Source organism: Eschrichtius robustus, chromosome 21 (genome assembly GCF_028021215.1).
Source record: "Eschrichtius robustus isolate mEscRob2 chromosome 21, mEscRob2.pri, whole genome shotgun sequence".
NCBI classification, from domain to species: Eukaryota; Metazoa; Chordata; class Mammalia; order Artiodactyla; family Eschrichtiidae; genus Eschrichtius; species Eschrichtius robustus.
In genome coordinates, this window is record NC_090844.1 from 172,595 (window position 1) to 194,220 (window position 21,626).

The following is a 21,626-nucleotide window of genomic DNA, read 5'->3' on the forward strand; positions in this document are numbered from 1 at the left end:
TTTCCCTGTGTCTCTTCACATCGTCTTCCCTTTCTGCCCATCTCTGTGTCTAATTTTCTCTTCTTATAAAGACGCAGTCCTGCTGGACTAGAGTTCACCCTAATGACCCCATTTTAACTTGATTGCCTCTGTGGAAACCCTCTCTCCTAATAAGGTCACATTCTCCGGTACTGGGGGTTGGGACTTCAACACAGACATCTGGGGCTGTGGGGAAAACACCATTCAGCCCAATAACACTGCCCATCTGGAAAGGTGCGTGGGGCTCTGATCAGCCAAGCTCTCCTCTGAGGAGAGCGGGTCGGGATGAGAAATCTGCGGGCCGCCCCTGCCCTCGGGCGCCTGCTTCCCGTCACCGCCGCCTGCCACTCAAGGGACTGAAGCTTTCCAAGGGCCCAATTATGGTTTCTCCTCGGTGGCCCAGCAGAAGTCCTAACGTTCAACACAACACTTTAATTACTTTTAAAATGTGCCCTAATCATGAAGACAGTGCGGCAGAGAGTGTGACCAGGTGACTCTGCCTGTGGAGGGCTGTCCTCTGTGAAAGCAGGCTGCTCGCAGGGAAGGAAGGGAGGCCAAGGGGAAACGAGGGCAGGAAAGCCTCACCCTCGCCGTGAGCAGCAGCACGTTTTGGATTTCTTCTCTTTGGCTTGAAGGTGGCGGAGATGTGGGACCTGGCTCTCTGTGGCGCTGCGAACAGACGGCCTGGCTTTGGCCCAGGGCGGGCCAGGTAGTCTGACCCCAGCGCCTGTAGCGTCCTCTGAGGCAGAGTGATTTGCCAAACGTTCAGAACAATGGAACAACCTGATGGAAAAAATGAACCGTATCTCCTTTACTTGGCTGTGTCCTTATAAGCGGGAAAGAAAGAGAGATCATCTCCTTCTGTCAGTTCTGGAAGAGTTATCGGCTATCGTTATTATCTTTGTTGTTATTATTGGCTTAAAACAACTGAAATGGATTGTCTCGCAGTTCTGCAGTCTAGAAGTCTGAAATCAAGGCGTGGGCAGGGCCATACTCTCTCTGAAGCCTGTAGGGGAGTCCTCTGGGGCCTCTGGCTAGCTTCTGATGGGTTGCTGGCAACCTCTGATGTTCCTTGGCTTGTAGGTTCATCACCCCAATCCCTCCGCTTTTCTAAGCTGCCCACCGTGTGATACTTTGTTACTACATCCCTAGGAAACCAATACACTCCCTGAGGACAGTGGGAAGCCAGGAAAGGATGTTTAGAAGGGGACGGACTGGTGCTCTGACCTGGAAATTGTTACAGAGCTACCAGATGTGACTTGATACATCTATATATAGCAGTGTGACTACGACCCAAGCACCCTAGCACGAGCAAATGCCTCCATCGTGTCACGTAACTATCGTTTCTTTTCTGTGGTGAGAACAGTTAAGAATTATGCTCTTGGCAGCTTTGCAGTTTATAACACAGCATGTTGTCTGTTATCTCTCCACTCTACATTCGACCTTCGGGTCTTATTTACCTACTGGTTGCAAGTTTGTGCCCCTAAACCACATCATCTCCCCAATCCCCCCGCTCCCTAGTCCCTGGTAACCACCCTTCTACTCTCTGTTTTTATGAGTTTGGTTTTTAAGTTTCCACATACAAGTGAGACTGTACACTACTTGTCTTTCTCTGTCTGACTTATCTCACGTAGCGTAATTCCCTCAAGGTCCATCCATGTTGTTGCAAATGGCAAGATGTCCTTCTTTCTCTTGGGAGAATAATATTCCATTGTACGTACATATCACACCCTCCTTACCCATTCAGCCTCTCTGATTCTTATTTCCCCAGGACGGGAATGGACATCCCTTGACTTCACTAAGATGTGGCGTTCCCACGGCTTCTTACTCCTAAAACTGGATCTCTTTCCTGTCTCTCCTCCGAATTCCCTTGCTCACTCTTTCCATAGTCGCTTTCCCTTTTCCTGCCCATTCTTCTTCTCCCTGTTTCTCAGTCCCTACTTGATTAAAGGACTAAAGGACTGGATGGGGTTGGTCCCTGACCCCGGTCAGGTGCAGCCTCGCGGGAGAGGAAGGGAGGGAGACGGAGAGGAGCGGCGTTGCCGTGACTGATGGATCATTGGTGTCTCCGGTGTCTCCTGTTGTGTGGATATTGATTTCAGTTTATAACTGTCACTCATGACGAACGTGCCTCTGTTATGAGCACGTTTTGAAGGGGAAACAAACAGGGTACAATTGACTTGTTGCTGAAAATTAATTAAAACTGGATTTCAGCAGAGAAGAGGAGAAAGATGTGAGAATAATTTAGCAGGATGGCAAAGGGAAATCACAGAACACTCGATTTAGCAGCATGTTGGATTATCATCAGGAAGGAGAAGCAACAGGTCCCTTCTAGTAATTTTCAGACACAGCTGACTTGGGCTTCCAGGGCTTGGTGAGACCAGATTCTCCTGGGTTCCTAAGATCCTTGCGAAAGGATCTGCCAGAATCAGATTTACCTGCTTCACCAGGGGGTACGACTTTCCCCATCTTTTCCAAAATTAAAAAAGAAAAAGCATGTTTACTCTGTGGCACTTCCTCCCCCTCCCTCACCTGAGGTATTAGTGTAGGTTAGTTTCGCCCAATTTCTCTATCCCATAAAAAAGTCTTTTCGAGGAAGAGCTGAAATGCAAAGTCATCTAAAACAAGATAAACATTTCTAATTTGGACTTGAGGTCCTCTTGAGGTGATCTTTCAGAAGGCTTCATGGCCTTTGATAAATTAGTTCTCCAGCTCTAATTCCAGGAGTGATTGGAAGGGAGATTGAGAAAAAGTGTTGAGAGAAGAGGAATTTGGAGCAACTTTCCTTTGTCAAGGCCAAGATTCTCAACCTTCCAGAGTGAGGGGCTGGTTTGCTCAGCCTGCCCTCTGGGGGTGCACCCTGAGTGGCAGCTGGGTGGGCAAGGTAGGGCCAGGGCCCTCCTTGGGAAGCACAGAGTTTCTCAAGTCACATGGCCCTGGGGTCATCGTTTCCACTTGACTGCTTCTGTAACGTCTGCCTCTGGCAGCTGACTTCATCTCTGAACCTTAGTTACTTCATTATAAAATGAGGGTAATCACAGCATCTACTTCACAGGTTATTAAGAGGTTTACTATCCATGTGAGCATATGAGCATCTAGAACAATTATCCTCTTGCAATAAGGGCTGAATTGAAGGTATTTCCCTTTATGATCCACACAGTCTGAACAAAGCATCACTCTCCCTACTTTAGAGGCAGGTATTTTATTTATTCCTTTACTGATCCATTCAAGCAAAGGTATTGAGGGCCTCCTATGTGCCCGGCACTGTTTTAGGTGTTGAGGCCGGAGCCGTGAAGCACACAGACGAGCCCCATCCATCACGGCCCGGACGTGCCAGCTGGGGAGCAGAGCAATGGAATAAACCCGTCGGTTCACGTGGGGATTGGATTAGTGACAAAGCACCACAAACTGGGTGGCCTAAGACAAATGGAATTTAGCGTCCCAGAGGTTCTGGAGGCTAGAAACCTGAACTCGAGGTGTCAGCCGAGCCGTGCGCTCGCTGAAGGCTCCCGGGAAGCGCCCTTCGTGACCTCTCTAGCTTCCGCTGGTCGCCGGCGATCCTCGGTGCTCCTTGGCTGGTAGACGTATCACGCCAGTTCTCCCTCATCTTCGCTGGGCGTTATCCCCTGTGTGTGTCTGGGGCCTTAGAAGGACACTGGTCACCGGAGTGGGGCCCACCCTCATGCAGTATGATGTCATCTTAACTTGATTACACCTGCAAAGACCCTCTTTCCAAATAAGGTCACAGTCACAGCTTCTGGTGGACACGAATTTTGGCGTGAGGCACTCTTCAGCCCAGTATAGTGAGATACGCTCTGAGGACAAGAAAACTGGGCACAGTGGCAGTGAGCGGGGGTGGGCGTGCTGTTGCTGGGGAGGAAGTGGGGTGGGCTGGGGAGAGGCCCTCTGAGAGGATGACCTTTGAGCTCACACAGAAGGACCATAGGGTTACAGCTGCGGGAAGAGTATTCACTTCTCAGGGTAAATTTCTCTTTTTCTTTCTTTTTTTTAAAAAAATTCGAATTGTTTCTCTCTCTCTCTTTTTTAATTGATGTGTTACATCGTGTTCATTTTAAGTGTACAACATAATGATTCGATATGTGTTCACAATGCAAACTGATCAGTTCATGTCCATCAGCACACACAGTTCCGAAATTCTTTTTCTTGTGATGAGAACGTGTAAGATCTACTCTCTTACCAACTTTTAAATCGACAATGCAGAATCTACGGTCTATTAACCATAGTCACCATGCTGTACATTATATCCTCAGGACTTATTTACCTTCCAACTGGAAGTTTGTACCTTTTGACCCCTTCTACCCATTTCACCCACCTCTCCACCCTCTGTAAATTCCTCTTCAGACAATAGGTTTTCATTCTAAGCCACAACACCTCCACGTAGATGACGCACTGACATCAACTGGGAAGCTTCAAAATATACGTGCCAATTCTCAGAGAATTTAAACAGACACTCCCCAGACCAATTAAACAGAATCCGTGGAGGTTGGACCCCCATGTGGGTATTTTTAAAAGCTCCCCAGCGAGAAGCCAGAACTGAGCACCCCAGTGGAACGCTGGCTGCACAGTGGAATCATCTAGATGCTTTATATGGACATTCACATCTCCTTTCTCAATGAAAAATTACGGCTGCCTGGTCCCTGGGGATTTGATATGCAGTTCAGGGTGTGGCCAGGGTGACAGACTTGCTCAGACTCCCCAGGTGGTCCTGACAGCTCTGGCCGCTTCCTGAAGGTGTTTGGGTTGACACATGCAGAGTCAGGTAAAACTCCAGTTGGAAGAGGGCCCCCGGATTCCAGGAGTGCAACGCCGCCGTGGAAGCCGGGGGGCAGCCCGAGGGTCCCCGCCCCTGACAGAGGAGTTGTAGAAAGGAAAGTAATGACAGTCCCTGATACACAGGGTTGCTGGACAATTCAAATTCAAGACTACACAGAAAGTTTGCCACAAACCGGCCAGGTATTAACGTTTAGTGAATGGCAGCCAGTACGTTCCACGAGGGGCATTGCTCATTCTCCCCTCTTGCTGAGGCCCCAGGACCCCCAGAGTCCTGTCGGGGTCTCAGGTGACCCTCAGCTGGCCCCCTCAGCCCAGGCTGCTGGCCCTCCAGGTGTGCCGTAACGCCAGCAACGGCATCTCTGGGCTCGCTGGCGACACGGTGGAAGACCCCCAGGGGACGACGGCCGTGCGTGGGCGGAGCCCTGCGAAAGGGGATCATCTTCCTCCATCGTCAGGTGGGACTTGGATCTGGCTTTGCTGCTCCTCTGTCGCTGGAGGGTCAGCGCCAGGCCTGGCCAGCAGCGCCACCTGCGTGGACATTTTGGCCTCGGTGAGCGGGTGAGCCCAGCCCATGAGCGAAGGGGTGACAGGGCTCTGGAGACGCCCTTTCCTCAGGCCCACAAAGGAGATGCTCCCTGGGCCACCGCGGGCCCTGCCTGGGGGCTGCGGGCTGCAGGGGCAGCTTGATGAGGGGACGGGGTGGGGGGGGGCGGCTGAACAACGGAGCTGCTTCCTGGGGGTGCCAATAAGGCCGCGCTGGCTGCCCCCCCCGCGCCGCATCTGTCTTCCTTGAAGCATGCTCTCGGTAGTTTCACTGTGGCGTTTTCCATTAAAAAGTTTGATTAATTCCATAAATATTAAAATAAGACAGATAATTAGAATCCAGGTACTCACTGTTACACTAAAGCGGTAAAGTCTGCACTAAATTATTATTATTGTTAATAGCACCCGCACAGCACTGGTAATAAGTGCCGAGGAAGAAAGAAGGGCCCACGATCGCTGTTTTTAACGCCGTTCCCCCCAGGACAGTCTGAAGCCCTGGCTCTGAGTGTCTCGGTGGCTGCAGGAGGGAGACGAGGGGCCTGGGTGAGGCGGTCTGTCCTCCAGCGACGGGGTGGGGTGGGGTGGGGGGGGGGTGGGTCTCGTCTGCTCGACTTTGATGCTCATCTTTCCAACGGGCTCCGGCTTCTGTCCCTGGAGACAGTGTCTCCTGCCGTCTCCTGACGGATTTCCCCGGACGCTCCCGAGCTCACGGGATGCCGGCGGTGATGGGGGAAGAGGCGCAGGACCTGGTCCCCGGGGTGCTGGCTTGAATAATAAGTGTCTTTGAGCATCTCTGTAAATCCTGTGGACGAGTTTGAACTATGAGTCATTGAGGCAAAAGGGCGGGTACATCGGATCGATAAACAGCAAAGCGAGGGGCCGCCCAGCGCTCTGAGGCCGAAGCCCCTCTTTCGCTGTGTTGCGTCCCTGTCATAATGGTCTTGCTGGTCACTTGATGGTAGAGTCCCATCGTGGCCGCCTTGGAGAATGAAAAAAAGGCCTCTTCTTATTTTTAATCAGAGGAACAAGTCAACCATCCAGAACACTTTTTCCTTTTTCTTTTTTTTTAAGTAGTTGTTAAAAAAAAAAAAAAAAAGCCTTCTCAGCAGCTGAGGAAATGGCTTGGTCTTTCGATATCGGGCTTTGACATCTGGGCCTCAGGTGGGACTGTTTCCCTCGCTGCTGGACGGGGCATCTTAGGACACACTCTGAGCGTGGTATTCAGTACTGAGCGGGTGTCACCACACTTAGGTTACTGGGCCAAGCTTAACAGAGATTGGTGACCCTTTTAGATGGGTGCGTATCCTGAGGAGAGTGGCTGGGTGAGGAACAGGGGAAGAGAAGACCTGATGAAGGTCGTGGCTGGTGCAGGTGGAAGCGGGCAGCCAGGATAACCCGGACGTTTGTGGAAGGGGGATTAGACTTATTCCACGGGACCCCAGGAAGCCAAGTAAGGACCAGCGGTTAGAAGTTACAAGTATTTGGGGGGCCAATACAAGCCAGGTGTTCCTAACCACTGGAGCTGAGCAGCACTGGACTAGGAGACCTCATGGGGCTGAGAGTTCCTTGTCACTGGGGGCATCCAAACAGGTGCCGCCCTGGCTGGGACGGGGAGAGGAAATCCTCTCATCTAAGGAGGTTTCTTGCAGAGTAAGTGTAGCTGGAGCCCACATCAGCTGGCACCGGCCCCAGAGAGGGTCCCTTTGAAACTTCCAAGAGCACCTGTTTTGCGAGTCATCTCAGCTGCCCTTGGCTGGACCCTTAGGCGACGTGTTTCTGATTGGAGACACGGTGCAGGGCAGAGAGGAACGTTTGTGGCCATTCTGTGTGTTTTACTTTCTGTTTCCTGGCAAACTAGGCAAGTAAGATGAGGAAATAGAAAACACTTAGAAATCTCACCTCTTTTTCTCTCTTCCCACCCCTCTTCTCTTCCCTCCTTCCTTTGTTTAATTTGCTTCCTATTTCAACGAACAAACTGTTTTAAAAGAACAAATATCCAACCCAGGAAAGTGAGACTCTTTTAGACATGGGTTTAAATCTCTCCAACAAAGAATTGTCTAGATTAGTTAAGTATTCTGAAGGAGGAGGGGGGGGGAAATTTGGGGGTCTGAGCCGAGTGAAGGGATTTGTAAGGGAAAAAGTAAAGTTATCTTTCACATCAGCGGTTAAGGATTTAAATGCCCATAGCCTCGGAACCCAGATCTGGCACTTGGAGCACGACAGCCCAGGCCGGGCTGAGCTTGCAGTAGTGTCACTTCTTCGCCAACAAAGCTGAAGGACTCAGGTGATTTGAGAGACGCAGGTGTGGCGCTGAAGTCACTGGGACTGAACCCTGAGCCATTTGCTCATTACTTTCCCCAAGACAGAAGATCTGTGCGTCCTTGGTGGTTACCCGGCCTCAATATCTCCATCTGCAAATTGGAACTGGTAAGAGTACTTCCTTTATAGGGCTGTGGCGAGGATTAAATGTGATAAGGAACGTAAAGAGCTTAGTAGAGCATCCCGCCCAGCGTTAAATGCTGAGTAAATGTCACTGTGATCTTTTCTCCAGGAAGGTAATTTTCGGAGTTCCGTTATCCGCCACTAGGGGGAGCGCTGGCGGGTTTCTGCCTCGGGGTCCTGGGGGTGCGTGCGTTGTGCCCCCGCAAGGTGAGTGATCGTGAGAAGCAGGAGGAGAAAGCGGGGGTGGTGCTGGGAGCAGAGGCAGATGGGATGCCCTGGGGATCCAGGACATCTTCAGAACCGCTGGCAGTGCCTGAGGCGCCAGTGTGCAGGCGTCTCGGGGAGCAGCCAGCAGCCCTGCGGGGGAAGCCTGGGCTCGGAGACGAGGTTTCCCCGCCCTCTCTAAGCCTCTTCCGCTCCGTTCCCCACACCTGAATGACGAGGGTGCTCACAGAGGACATCTAAAGGCCACAGAAATTTGCACTGACCTCAATCTATACATGTTTCCTGTGAAATATCTTTTTCTATGACGGTGTTTTGCAAGCTTTTGGCAGGAAGCACTCTGTGTTCTGGTAGATGATGCCAGATATTAGAACTGGGAGCTCTTGTAAACGCAGCGAACGCTCTAGGCATTTACCTCTCTCACCCCCAAACCAGTTCCCTGTTCTCAGCTCCAGGCGGCTGGCGCTGGGTCTCTGCCAGGGGCATCTCTCCAGACCCCTGCTGGTTCAGCCAGAAGGGCCCACTGGGAGCAGGAGAGGGGAGAGGAGGGAGACCTGACTTCCTGCTCCTTGTTTGTTTACTGTCTTTGTCATTGTTGTTCCAACAGTGGTACCTCGTCCTGTCCTGGTGGCAGCTGCTGGCTTCTGTCTCCACGCCCAGGACTGGCCTCATCATGCCTCTTTAGAGGTACCAGCCAGCAGTATCTGGGCATCACCCCAGCTCGGAGGTCTGTGTCCCAGCTCCGTGTGACAAGGCCCTCCTCCAAGGTTCTAACTTTGGCGGTACCCAGGCCTTCCCATTGTTCCCCTTGCAGTGGGGGTAGTATCTGATTCCTATTATGATTTTCTTCTGTACGTCGATGTCCCACGCCCCTTTTTCCCCTTTCAGCTCTCCATTACCTATGTGATCAATTTCCTATGTTAAATTCCCTCTGTTGAAATAACTGCTCAACTGGAGCTGCTGTGGCTTTTGACTCCTGTACATGGAAGTAGTTGACGCCAGGGCTACCTGTCTTAAGGTCAGGAGGAGGCACTGGGTGTGTGGAGGGTTACAAAAGTGATGCGTGGATGGGAGGGAGGGGGTTCCGAGGCAGGTGAAGTGCCTGTAGACAAACTCTGTTAAGTTTTGTAATTTTGTCCAGAGGTAGAGCATGACAAAGTGTGCAAATGCCCTAGTCAGGATGTCGGGACCAGTTTTAAAGAAGGTACAGGTCTATTTCCCAAAAGTGTTCATTATTTCTCACACGAAGCAAAAGATGAAAATAAGAAAAAGAAAGGAGAAGAAGAAGAAATGGAGGTGTATCCTTACAAACCCTTCTCTCTTTTCTTTCTTCTCAATATAGCAAAGTAAAATATTGGTAGACTTCCTAGCTCAGGATCACCTTTAGGAGAGAGGGAATTTTGAGAAAGGAAGAGAAAGAAACAGTAATTAGGGATCATAGGCTCTGTGGAGGAGGAAAGGGCCAGGTGGATGCCAGGGAGGGGAGTGCGGACGGAGGGCAACACAGAGGCTCGGGATTCGTGAGAAGCAGGAGGAGGAGGATGGCCGAAGGTGGAGGAGATCTGGGTGCTGGGGAGGAAGGATCTAAGAACAACTTGACTTTGAAATTTTGCTAGGGTGTTAGACTCTGCTTCTGCATCTAATGGATTTTATAAAAGTAGATATTTTTAAAAGGCCAAGTGTAAAATAATTTCTACCACATATTTCCTGTGGTACCCCATCAGGAATTCCTCTACAGCTAAATGTCGCTGGGAAAGGCTGGGGGGTGCTGGCCGCCTTCAGCCATTCTGGGCTCAGCCCTGGGTGCTAGACAAGCCACCTGCTTAAACGGATTTGCTGAGGACAAAAGGACTGGTTTTGGCTCTTGCACAGGTGGCCGTCCCTCAAATGACATTTGCTTGCTCACTCTTCAGGGACATCCTGAAAGGGAAGCAAAGGAAGGAGAGTTAGAAGCTTTTAGTTTTAGTCCTGGGGACCCTGTGCCTAAGAGCGGGAAGGTCAGGGCCTCGTGGGTCTAGAGGTGGGAGGGATGCTGCTGGATTGGGTGCCCTTTGACAGAACCTGGAAATGCTCTGCGTGTCGTGGAAAAGCCATACTAATTGCAGTCATTTAGGCAAATTGATTACCACTTAGGCCTAAGTGCAACTACGCAGTCATGATTTTCTGCCTATCATTATACATGAGTCAGATGAAGCTGACTGCAAGCTTTATTTGATGACGACAATAAATTCTCTTCTGTCTTGGGCTTTGTAAACTCAGTCTTCGGTTACATGTTGCTCACGTGGCCTGTCCTGGACACTCCGGGGGGCCCCATGCAGAGGAGTGAGTGACAGACCCTGAGCTGTCCCTCCCCCTCCCCCCTCTCTCCCTTATTTGCCTTGTGACAAGGCTTCTTTCTGGGTGCCTGTGATTTGGGGGCTCCCTGACATCATGCAATGCCAGTCCCCTTTGTGGCATTGCTCTTCCTGGTCTGAGGACAGGGAACTTGGCAATCTCAAGAATCCTTCCTTTTCTTTCTAGAAGACCCCGAAGTTGCTTCTCTCCTGTGCAGGGCTCTGTGTGCTTGGCCCTCCCTCTGGGGGGGCTGAGCTGTCACTTCCCAATCAGAGGAAGATGGTGCCTCTGAACAAAGCATCCCGATGAGGATGGGGCCCCGGTGGAGGTGCGCGAGCGGATGAGTCAGAACTGAGTTCCTCCTCTTTTCGTTAAAATGTTCCGTTAACTGTGTCAGGGCCCAGGTCGGGCCCGTGACGGCCCTATATGAAAGGTACACAAATCGTGGCACAGTAGGCCCTGGAGGCCAGGAGACACGCCAGGCCCTGGAGTCCTCAGTAGAACCTGCGAGGGTCAGAGCGCTTCAAAGACCCTCCCCTTGGACTCCCTCCCTGTGAGACGAGCCTTTGCGGCTGCCACGTAATGGAGGGTTCAAGCCTTTGAATCCCCGCGTCGCTGAAGAATCCCGCGAAGGGTGACGGCCTCAGGCCGGGAAGAGGGAGGAAGGGTGTTCTGAGGCTCTACCTGGAGAGAAAGCAGCTGCCACTGGCTCAGAAAATCGGGAGTTCCCGGCAGAGCCAGCCCATGAGGAGGCCGCGGCGAAGAGAGGCCACCAGGGGCCCAGGGCAGGAACGGGACCACGTCCCCACAGCTCCGGGAGGTGCTGTCCCCAGATCGTGTCAGGAGAGGGAGGCCTACCGGGCCCCTGAGCAAGAGCTGTCCTGTGTGTGTGTGTGTGTGCGCACACGCGTGTGTGTGTGCACGTGTGTGTGTGCACGCACGTGTGTGTGCTGTGTCTCTGTGCGTGTGTGTGCGTGCGTGCGTGTGTGCGTGCGTGTGCATGCCTGTGTGTACGTGTGTGTGCATGTCTGTGTGTGCGTGTGTATCTGTGTGCGTGTGTGTGTTTGTGTGTCTGCGTGTGTGTGCACGCGCGCGCGTGTGTGCATGTGTGTGCACGCGTGTGTGTGCATGTGCGTGTGTGTCTGTGTGTGCGTGTGTATGTGTGTGCGTGCATGTGCGTGCCTGTGTGCATGCGTGTGTGCGTGTGTGTCTGTCTGTGTGTGTGTGCGCGTACGTGTGTGTGCGTGTGTGTGCATGTGTGTGTCTGTGTGTGCATGCCTGTGTGCGTGCGTGTCTGTGTGTGCGTGTGTGTCTGTGTGCGTGTGTGTGTCTGTGTGTGTGTGTGCATGCGTGCGTGCGCGCGTGTGTGTCTGTCTGTGTGTGTGTGCGTGTGTGTGTGCGTGCGCGTGTGTGCGTCTGTGTGCGTGTGCGTGCGTGTGTGTGTGCGCGCGCGTGCGCGCGGTGGTTTTAATGCAGCAAGTCAGGGACCACTGTCCACTCTGTTGCTGCTTATCCTGGCTACCCAGACAACGGGCTCCATTAATTATTGATGTTAGGTGTCTGAAGTGAGGCCCTCCTCCGCCCAGAAAGGCTCCAGATAACGGGTGAAGCACCAGGCCTGTCTGTCAGCTCCGCGGGTTGCGGATTTTCCCCGTGCGGTCCAGGCCCAGACCCCGAGACAGACGGGGCCAGAGCCACCCCGTGGAGGGCGGGGGGCCCGGGCTCCGGGGCTCCTGGGGTTCTGAGAGGCTTCCCCTGGAGGAGCAGAGAAGCCCGTGCGGCTGGATCCCTTATCCAAACCTCCTTTTGCACCTCACGAGCCAGGCCCCAGGCCCCAGGCTGGCGTGGCATCTGGGCTGAGCCCGGAGCCCGGGGCCCTCGGGCCACACAGCCTTTGTCCAGGCCCAGGTGCAGCTTCCGCCTGCGAAGCTGTGTCCTCTTCCTCTGCAGGAGCTCAGCCTCTCACAGAGCTTTGGAGGCAACTCCACCCAGGGGCCCAGCACACGAACACCCGACCCCGGGTTTCCTTGTGGCTGTGAGGGTGGCTTTAGGCCTGTTTCCGGGACCCAGTCGGGCGCCCTTTCTCTTGGGCTCTTTGCAGGAAGGGGAGGGGGGCAGCTCTGGCCCCAGGTGTCCCCTGGAGTCGTGTGGCTTTGGCCTCGTGGGCTCTGTGATAGTGGACATTTCTTTTCTGGTCGATGCTCTGGTCGTCTGGATCTGAGAGTTTTCAGCGAAGTGGGTGTGACTGAAAGCAGAGTGAATTCTCTACTGTGAAGAAGAGTGTGCCCCCAAATTCACATCCCCCAGGGGCCTCAGAATGTGACCTTATTTGGAAAGAGGGTCTTTGCAGTTGTAATCGAGTTAAGATGAGGCCATACTGGATTGGGGTGGGCCCCCCTCCAGTGACTGGTGTCCTTTTAAACAGAGGAGAGGCTCAGGAACACAGGTTTGGGCCCAATTTAAAGACGGAGAAAACTGAGGTGCCGAGACACCAAGTGGTTTGCCTCACTTGGGTCAGGCAAAACTGCACGTGCATGTGTGATTGCGTGTGTGTGTGAGGGTGGTGGTGAGGGGTAATAAGTGTGTATGGGTGTTGGTGATGGGGTGTGTGTGTGTCTGTGTGTGTGTCTGTGTGACGGTGGTGGTGATGGGGTAAGTGTGTGATGGTGGTGGTGATGGGGTGTGTGTGTGTGATGGTGGTGATGGGGTGTGTGTGTGATGGTGGTGGTGATGGGGTAAGTGTGTGATGGTGGTGGTGATAGGGTGTGTGTGTGATGGTGGTGATGGGGTGTGTGTGTGTGATGGTGGTGGTGATGGGGTGTGTGTGATGGTGGTGGTGATGGGGTAAGTGTGTGATGGTGGTGGTGATGGGATGTGTGTGTGATGGTGATGATGGGGTGTGTGTGATGGTGGTGGTGATGGGGTGTGTGTGATGATGATGGTGGTGATGGGGTGTGTGTGTGTGATGGTGGTGGTGATGGGGTAAGTGTGTGATGGTGGTGGTGATGGGGTGTGTGTGTGATGGTGGTGATGGGGTGTGTGTGATGGTGGTGGTGATGGGGTGTGTGTGTGATGGTGGTGATGGGGTGTGTGTGTGATGGTGGTGGTGATGGGGTGTGTGTGTGATGGTGGTGGTGATAGGGTGTGTGTGTGATGGTGGTGATGGGGTGTGTGTGTGATGATGGTGGTGATGGCGTGTGTGTGTGATGGTGGTGGTGATGGGGTGTGTGTGTGTGTGATGGTGGTGATGGTGTGTGTGTGTGATGGTGGTGGTGATGGGGTGTGTGTGTGATGGTGGTGGTGAGTGTGTGTGATGGTGGTGGAGATGGGGTGTGTGTGTGTGTGATGGTGGTGATGGGGTGTGTGTGTGTGATGGTGGTGATGGGGTGTGTGTGTGATGGTGGTGGTGATGGGGTGTGTGTGTGATGGTGGTGGTGATGGGGTGTGTGTGTGATGATGGTGGTGATGGCGTGTGTGTGTGTGATGGTGGTGGTGATGGGGTGTGTGTGTGATGGTGGTGGTGATGGGGTGTGTGTGTGTGTGATGGTGGTGATGGGGTGTGTGTGTGATGGTGGTGGAGATGGGGTGTGTGTGATGGTGGTGGTGATGGGGTGTGTGTGTGATGGTGGTGGAGATGGGGTGTGTGTGTGTGATGGTGGTGATGGGGTGTGTGTGTGATGGTGGTGGTGATGGGGTGTGTGTGATGGTGGTGGTGATGGGGTGTGTGTGTGATGATGGTGGTGATGGCATGTGTGTGTGTGATGGTGGTGGTGATGGGGTGTGTGTGTGATGGTGGTGGTGATGGGGTGTGTGTGTGTGTGATGGTGGTGATGGGGTGTGTGTGTGATGGTGGTGGAGATGGGGTGTGTGTGATGGTGGTGATGGGGTGTGTGTGATGGTGGTGGTGATGGGGTGTGTGTGTGATGGTGGTGGAGATGGGGTGTGTGTGTGTGATGGTGGTGGTGATGGGGTGTGTGTGTGATGGTGGTGGTGATGGGGTGTGTGTGTGATGGTGGTGGTGATGGGGTGTGTGTGATGGTGGTGGAGATGGGGTGTGTGTGTGTGATGGTGGTGGTGATGGGGTGTGTGATGGTGGTGATGGGGTGTGTGTGTGATGGTGGTGATGGGGTGTGTGTGTGATGGTGGTGGAGATGGGGTGTGTGTGATGGTGGTGATGGGGTGTGTGTGATGGTGGTGGTGATGGGGTGTGTGTGTGATGGTGGTGGAGATGGGGTGTGTGTGATGGTGGTGATGGGGTGTGTGTGTGATGGTGGTGGTGATGGGGTGTGTGTGATGGTGGTGGTGATGGGGTGTGTGTGTGATGATGGTGGTGATGGCATGTGTGTGTGTGATGGTGGTGGTGATGGGGTGTGTGTGTGATGGTGATGGGGTGTGTGTGTGTGATGGTGGTGATGGGGTGTGTGTGTGATGGTGGTGGAGATGGGGTGTGTGTGTGTGATGGTGGTGGTGATGGGGTGTGTGTGTGATGGTGGTGGTGATGGGGTGTGTGTGTGATGGTGGTAGTGATGGGGTGTGTGTGATGGTGGTGGAGATGGGGTGTGTGTGTGTGATGGTGGTGGTGATGGGGTGTGTGTGTGATGGTGGTGGTGATGGGGTGTGTGTGTGATGGTGGTGGTGATGGGGTGTGTGTGTGTGATGGTGGTGGTGATGGGGTGTGTGTGTGATGGTGGTGGTGACGGCGTGAGTGTGTGTGTGTGGTGGTGAGGTGGGCTGTGCCCGTCCGTGGCTGGGATCGGGTCCTTCACACACCCGGCCAGCGCTCCTGGCGGGCCGAGGCCACAGGCGTGTCCGGTCAGGCTGAGGGCCGGGCCTGGGGCGGTGGTTCAGGGCAGGACGCCCCGTGGGCTGGGCCCTGCCCGTGCTGCCTGCAGATCTCAGTCCTTGGTAGTAGCGCCGCGGAGTCTGGCTCTGATCGCGGAGGCCGTGGGGGCTGGCGGTGGCCCTGCCATGCCTGAGGGGCCCACGAGGGAGAGGTGGGGACTCCAGGCCACACAGCTTGGGGGCCCTCACTCTGCTCGCCTCCGTTAGCATTGACAGCTCCTTTCTGAGTCGGGCTGGGGAGCTTGCTGGGGGCTCTCCTGCCCTTGCCCGGGCCAAGCCTGGCACCTGGATGCGTGAGGCCTGCAACAGACCGGGGGTTCCGTCAGGCTAAGACTGTCACGACTGTTGCTTTCTCTCCCAGTAAACTACAGCTGGGCAGAAGCTGCCAGAATCTTTTTTTTTTTTTCTTGGCATCATGAGAAGATTAAGCAACAGCACAAGCACAGAGGGATCACTATGGCAGAGATGAAAATGATGTCATCCTGTCACTCCTCGGGCTCTGGATTGCATGGCCTTGCAGAGAGCCATTATTTCGGGCATGTTAATTGCCAGGGGCTTGAGCACGGCCACGTCCTGACACCTAGGACCGGTCGGACGAAGAGCTCCGGGGCGGCACGTCCTGTAGGTGCCGGGCGTCGCCGGCCTTTGAGGCCACCAGCAGAGAGGGAGCCGGTCGTGCACCCTCAGGCTTGGGCCCCAGCCCTGATCCGGCTGCCTCTGCCCTCCCCCAGCCGCTCCCTTTCTGCAGCTGGGCCGCGTCCAGGACGCTGGCTGCGGGCAGTATTCTGAAGGCGTGTATTCCATATTATTCTATATTGGTCTGTATGTGATTACAAGTATTCACACTCACTAATTGCCACCATCTTAGGGTGAGCATTGAGAGCTTGGGTGGGAAGGGGCTTCATTCTCAGCCCTTTCCTGCAGGTAAAAGTGTGGGTCCTCAGCAAAGACGGCAGTTCCCTCCCCTCTGGGAGTCTACAGGGAGAACCCCCCTTCCCTTTGGCGGGGCCTCCTAACGCAGCCTCGGGCAGCGAGATGCTGAAAGGTGTCTGGGAAATAACATCACCATGGGCTCTTTTTTCTTTTGTCTGTCTGTCTCTGTCACACACACACACACACCCCTTGTGGGCAGGGGAGGCTGGGAAGGAGCGGCTCAGGAGTACAAGGTTGGGCCCACTTTAAAGGTGGAAAAACTGAGGTGCAGACATAGCAGGTGGCCAGGCGAGGTGGGACTAACGGTACTTGTCCACTGCTCTGGGGCTTCGCCCAGCTCCGCCACCTCCCCAGGGCCTCGCTGAGTTTGATGAACCAGAGCACTAATTGGCGAGGCCGCAGAAAGAGCCCCGAGTGGTGGCAGGGCTAGGCCTGTTTCCCTGTGATTTACAAGAGCGACGCGAGCCTGCCGCCCCCTCCTAACAAGAGGCAGAGGAATGGGGAGGACCGCCTCCGCAAAGGCCAGAGCCCCGGCTCTGCTGCCTGTTCCCTCCCTGGGGGCAGTGGCGGTTCGGAGCTTGGGAGCAGGTGTATGAAACAGACCCTCCTCATCTGGACGGCCGCCAGTCTGCGGACGAGGCGAGGGCTTGTGTTTCAGGACCGGTTTCCGATGCAGCCACCAAATGCCTCCACGGGTGTCGGGGCAGGAAGGGGGTGCCTGACGGAGGCCCGGAGGGACGAAGCATCGCGGCTGGAGGCCGTGTCACTGCGGGCAGCATCAGGCGGACCCGAGGGGCCTGAGATCTGGTGTAGTATTCCTGCCTCCTTGCTGTGTGCGTGTGTGTGTGAGAGCGATCTCGCGCCTGACCTCTCTCTCGCTGTCACTCAGGGGGGCGGGAGGGTAGCTTATCCTTACTGGTGAGCTGGGGAGGATGGCCGGGCGCTCGTGGGGGGAACTGGGCCTCACTGCCCCCCAGGCGAGGGCCGCCCCAGGCCAGTACTCACAGCAAAGTGCGGGACGTCTCTCTACCTAATTTTGGTATCCGTTTTGCTTTTCACTTTTCTCTAAGGTGATGCTTGGACTTTCACATGCCAACTTTGATCTTCTTCCTCATTTCCGTGAAAACTTGGGTGGGGAGAAGAGGGGGCTGCTATGTCTGGGGTCCCCAGAGGCCTCCAGGGACACCAGTGCAGGCTGCCATACAAAAGGAGCGTCCGTTGGCTCCTCTGGGTGACAACATGGGCCAAGAAGGTTGAACCCTGGATTCTTTCCCCCGTGGCCACTGTGGGCCGGCAGACGGGGCAGATGGACGTCCCCACCGCCCGGGAGGCCAGGTGGAGGGCAAGCGGGCCCTGCTTAGGCCTCAGCTGCCCCGGAGGGGCTTCAGGGAGTTCACCCCTCCCAGCCGCCGCTCTAGCACCTACCGTGAGAGCCTGGCTCCCTCGGAAATAAAAACACCGCCCTGAATTTAAATGATCTGTCCTTCTGGGAGATTCTTCGGAGCGACAGGACTGTTCAAACATGAAAAGTAAAAGGGAAACAATGTGATAGTTCAGAAACCACTGTTTTTGGGGGGCTGCAAAACTCAAATAGCCCGCAGGCAATTCCTGGGAGGAAGGGCCTTATTTTGATCTGTGAAGCGAGAGGAACATTGTTTGACAAAGTTTCTGCTTGACGGGAAGGGAAATCTTAAGGGAGCGATTTTTGCAAGGACCAGGCCTCAGTGAGGCGGTGCATGAAGCAGAAGTAATCGTTTTATGTGTGAAACTCCGTGCGCAGAGCAAAGATGGGAAAACAGAGGCTAATTGGAACTGGCCTGACCAGGGAGAGGGCTAGAGGGTTAGAGGGTGACGGGAGCTGGTCCCGGTGCCACTGCTTTGGCATCGATCACATCTTCACCAACGATGCCCATCACCAGGGGGCGCTAGAACCCTTCTCGAAAGTTCCTCGGAAGGAGCAATCTCCCGGAGGGTTGTCCGGGAAGAGCCCCGGGGCCCCAAGTCCTCCCTAACCGGATGCTTCCTTGGGATTCCAGGAGGAGGCAGTGTCCTGAAGCACCTGCCCAACTCTCCCACCAGATGTTGGGATGGCTTTTCATTCCTGCAGGACCAGGGCCCTGGAGATTGAAGGGAAGGCAAGAGGGCAGCCCGACACTGGGGGGCGAACGTAGGGCAGGATGCTCTTCCCTCTGCTACGGCCCACGTGCCGCGTCCCTCGAAGCCAGGCCAGCCCTGACCACTCCTCCCATTCTGCGTCATCTCTGCACCTGCTCTCTGCTCTGCACGGGCACCTGTCAATGCTGAGCCAGGAGCAGAAACCCCAGGCCTGCTCTTTCTTTTCTTTTCTTTTCTTTTCTTTTCTTTTCTTTTTTCTTTTTTTTTTTTGGCTACAGGGTCCAACCTAGAAATCATGTCATAGCTGAAGTGAGGAGATTTTAAAATCTGCTTGTTTATAACCTTTTGTAAGTAAGTTGAGGACAAAACTCTAGTTTCCTGTGATGTCCTGGGTAATTATTTATCGTCCATCTGGTCTACCAGGGGAGTCTATGGGTTTCCTTCTAAGCCTTAGAAAGATACCTGGTTAGACACAACCTGCGTTGATTGCAACCTAGACAGCGTCTACCAGGTGGTAAAGGGTAAATCCAGTGAGTGAGGGGGGCCGGGGAGAGGAAAGAAGTAGAAGGAAGAGGAGGAGGGGGAGGGGAGGGGGAGAAGAGGAGAGAGGGGGAGGAGGAGGGGAGAGAGGAACGGGAGCTCTCTAGAAGAGCATCATGGGTGATGGGTATAGAGCCAGGAGTCCTGTGGATAATTTTTCTAGAATTTTCTGTAGAACAGGTAGACTAAAATCTCCCTAGCATTCATTCTGGAGGAAAATTTGGGATACGGTAGTTTCTTCACCTCTATGGTCATTAATCACTTCTGTGATAAGAACTTGAGGTCCACGGGAGCCTTTCGTGTGCTTCTTCACACACACCAGGGTTCCATTTTCAGCCTTTCAGTCACATCAAAGAACTTGTCATTTTAACTCCTTGGGTATTTATGCTCCCCTCACAGACCACTGATAAAGTTAACATGTGAAAATTTTAAAGAATTCGTTTTGACCCACTGGGCCACTTGTAAATCCTGTCAGTTCTGTGCAGTGAGTCATGCTGGACAGAAATAGCCATTGTGGGTGGAATTCGGGTAATCTCAGCACACATGTAAAAGGTGGCAATTTCCCTTCCTAAATGCAGGCTGAATGTCTGCATTAGGGCCCAGCTCACGATTCACCTTCTGAGCAGGAAGTCTGTAACCAAGACACCGCCTTGCCCCAGAAGTCACAATTTATGCGTCTAATTTTTAATTTTCCTCAGCTTAGGTCCCGGAAGGATATATTAAATTCGCTTTGTGGACCCCATTAACTCTAAACTGAATAATGATGTTACTCTAGGCTTACGATCCGTTTATAGTAAATTCTCTCTATAGAAGACTCTAGGAATCCTATATTCCTCCATGACAGAGTTTTAAGTCAGTGCATAAATGAAAAGGTTTACTCAATTTACCTAAAAGTTATTCGTAATTAACTGACATCAAGAGACCATGCTTGCCGAGGTGGTGAATAGCAAATGAGAACTCTGGCAAGAGAGGATATTCATTATGTGGCTTAAATTAGAAGGCAGAAAACTCAAATGGCTTATCACTACCTCTTTGGTACTCTGGCTTAACTCCGTGGTTAAAGTGGGTAATAATGACTTATAACCAATTTTTATTTTTTCATTCTCTTGGTAAGATGACCAAAGCCAGATTAATAACGTAGGGAAAATCTAGATAAATAGCCCAACACGTGCATATATGCAAATCAGTGGTCTTTCTTTTATAAGTCTTTTTAGAAATTAGGAAGTCATTAACACTGCATGGCAGACTTTCTTACCTACGGTGAGGGGGGCTGAAGAGCTAGAAATATTGGCAGGCAGTGTGGGATTCAAGACACATGCCCAGTTGGAGGGTCGGGGGCATCTTTATATAACGAAAAACGCATGTCATGACTCTAGATTATGGCAGCTCTGGAAAGACCCATGCCCCGAGGGAATGGCAGTGGTAAGGAGTGTCGCCAGTATTTCCTGGGTGGTGTCATTGGGAGACTACGGGATACAGTGGAGGGTACTTGCTGACAAGGCATCTCTGCTCACCTGGGTTTGAGCCACTTCTGTGAACCTGGGCAACTCGTTCAAACTTCTCTAAGTCCCTTCTGATTCCCACTTCTAGAATTTGATGCATTTTAAAGGGTGCTGGAAATCAGCTCACCCCTTGGAAGGAAAGTGGGGTAGAATCTACCTGGGTACCCATGGAAAGGGGAAGAGCTCTGCGGTCCCTCATGTATTCCCAGGGGCGGGCTGGCTGCAGTCTGCAGGAGGTCAGATGGCACCTGAGGCCGGGGATGGGGAGGGAGGGGCCGATCCTGGCCCGGGGGCGCCTCCTTCTCCTTCGCACTACAGCAAGTGCGCTGCTGTGGGCGCTGCCCAGGTGGGTTTTGCCACACAGCGAGCACGATGCGGGTCAGTGCCCTCCCGCTGCCTCTTCTGGAGCCCTGCATTTCAAAAGCACCTCAGACAGCTGATGTGCTGTTCAGCGGGTGAGAGAAACGGCTTCACTTGGGAGCAGGCCAGGATAAAAGGAGAAAGAAAAGGTGGTGCATAGAGAGCGCGGTGGGCATGGTTAGGGCGGCATCAAAGGCAGGAGTCTCCCCTCATCTTTAAAGCGCTGGGGGACTGGTGTCAGTTCAAGGTGGTTACAGGCAGGTGTTGTACTTATGCGCAGGTCCGGCCCTTGAAACCACACGCGACGACGGTTGTGTAATGTGCGATGCATGTCAACACCTGAATGCACATTTCACAGGATGCAGCAGCCGCATATCCCCTGCCCAGAAGATTCTGCCCTGAAGATACAATTTTCACCTACAACGTTCTTCTTTGCCTTCATTCAGACCTAACTTCTAGGGAAAGCAGTGTAGAAAATGAAAGCAGGAATTCGCATGTGTTTTTCTGGCTTACCCCCATTTTGAGTGTGTTAACCTCTAATTCGAGGAGAAAAAAACAGACCCTTTGGCTGAGTGGAGTGACCTGATTCTTCTTCTTCTGGATCAACGTTATCAAGTTGAGGTTGTCACTACAAAGCAAGTCTGATGAAGCCCTGCCTTTTCAGACTAAACTCAAAGCCTTGGCCGGCCAGCCTGGGATTGCTGATCTAAGCGCCCCCTAAAGCAGGCGGTCTAGATGTAGATGTAGACATCTCCAGGACGCTGGGAGCCTATCAGGCCCAAACTGATTATTCTAATCAAGTGTTTTAATTAAGCACTTATTGCCAGGATCACAGGAATGAGGCCTGCTGTCAAGGAGTACCGGGCAGTATTTTTTTTTTTTTTCCTTCTCCTTCTTCACAGTGATAATGTTTGGCTTTGTAGGGGCATCCGTAACGTTTTCCTAAAGTAGGCCATGGGAAGAGTTCCCTGTGAAGTGCAC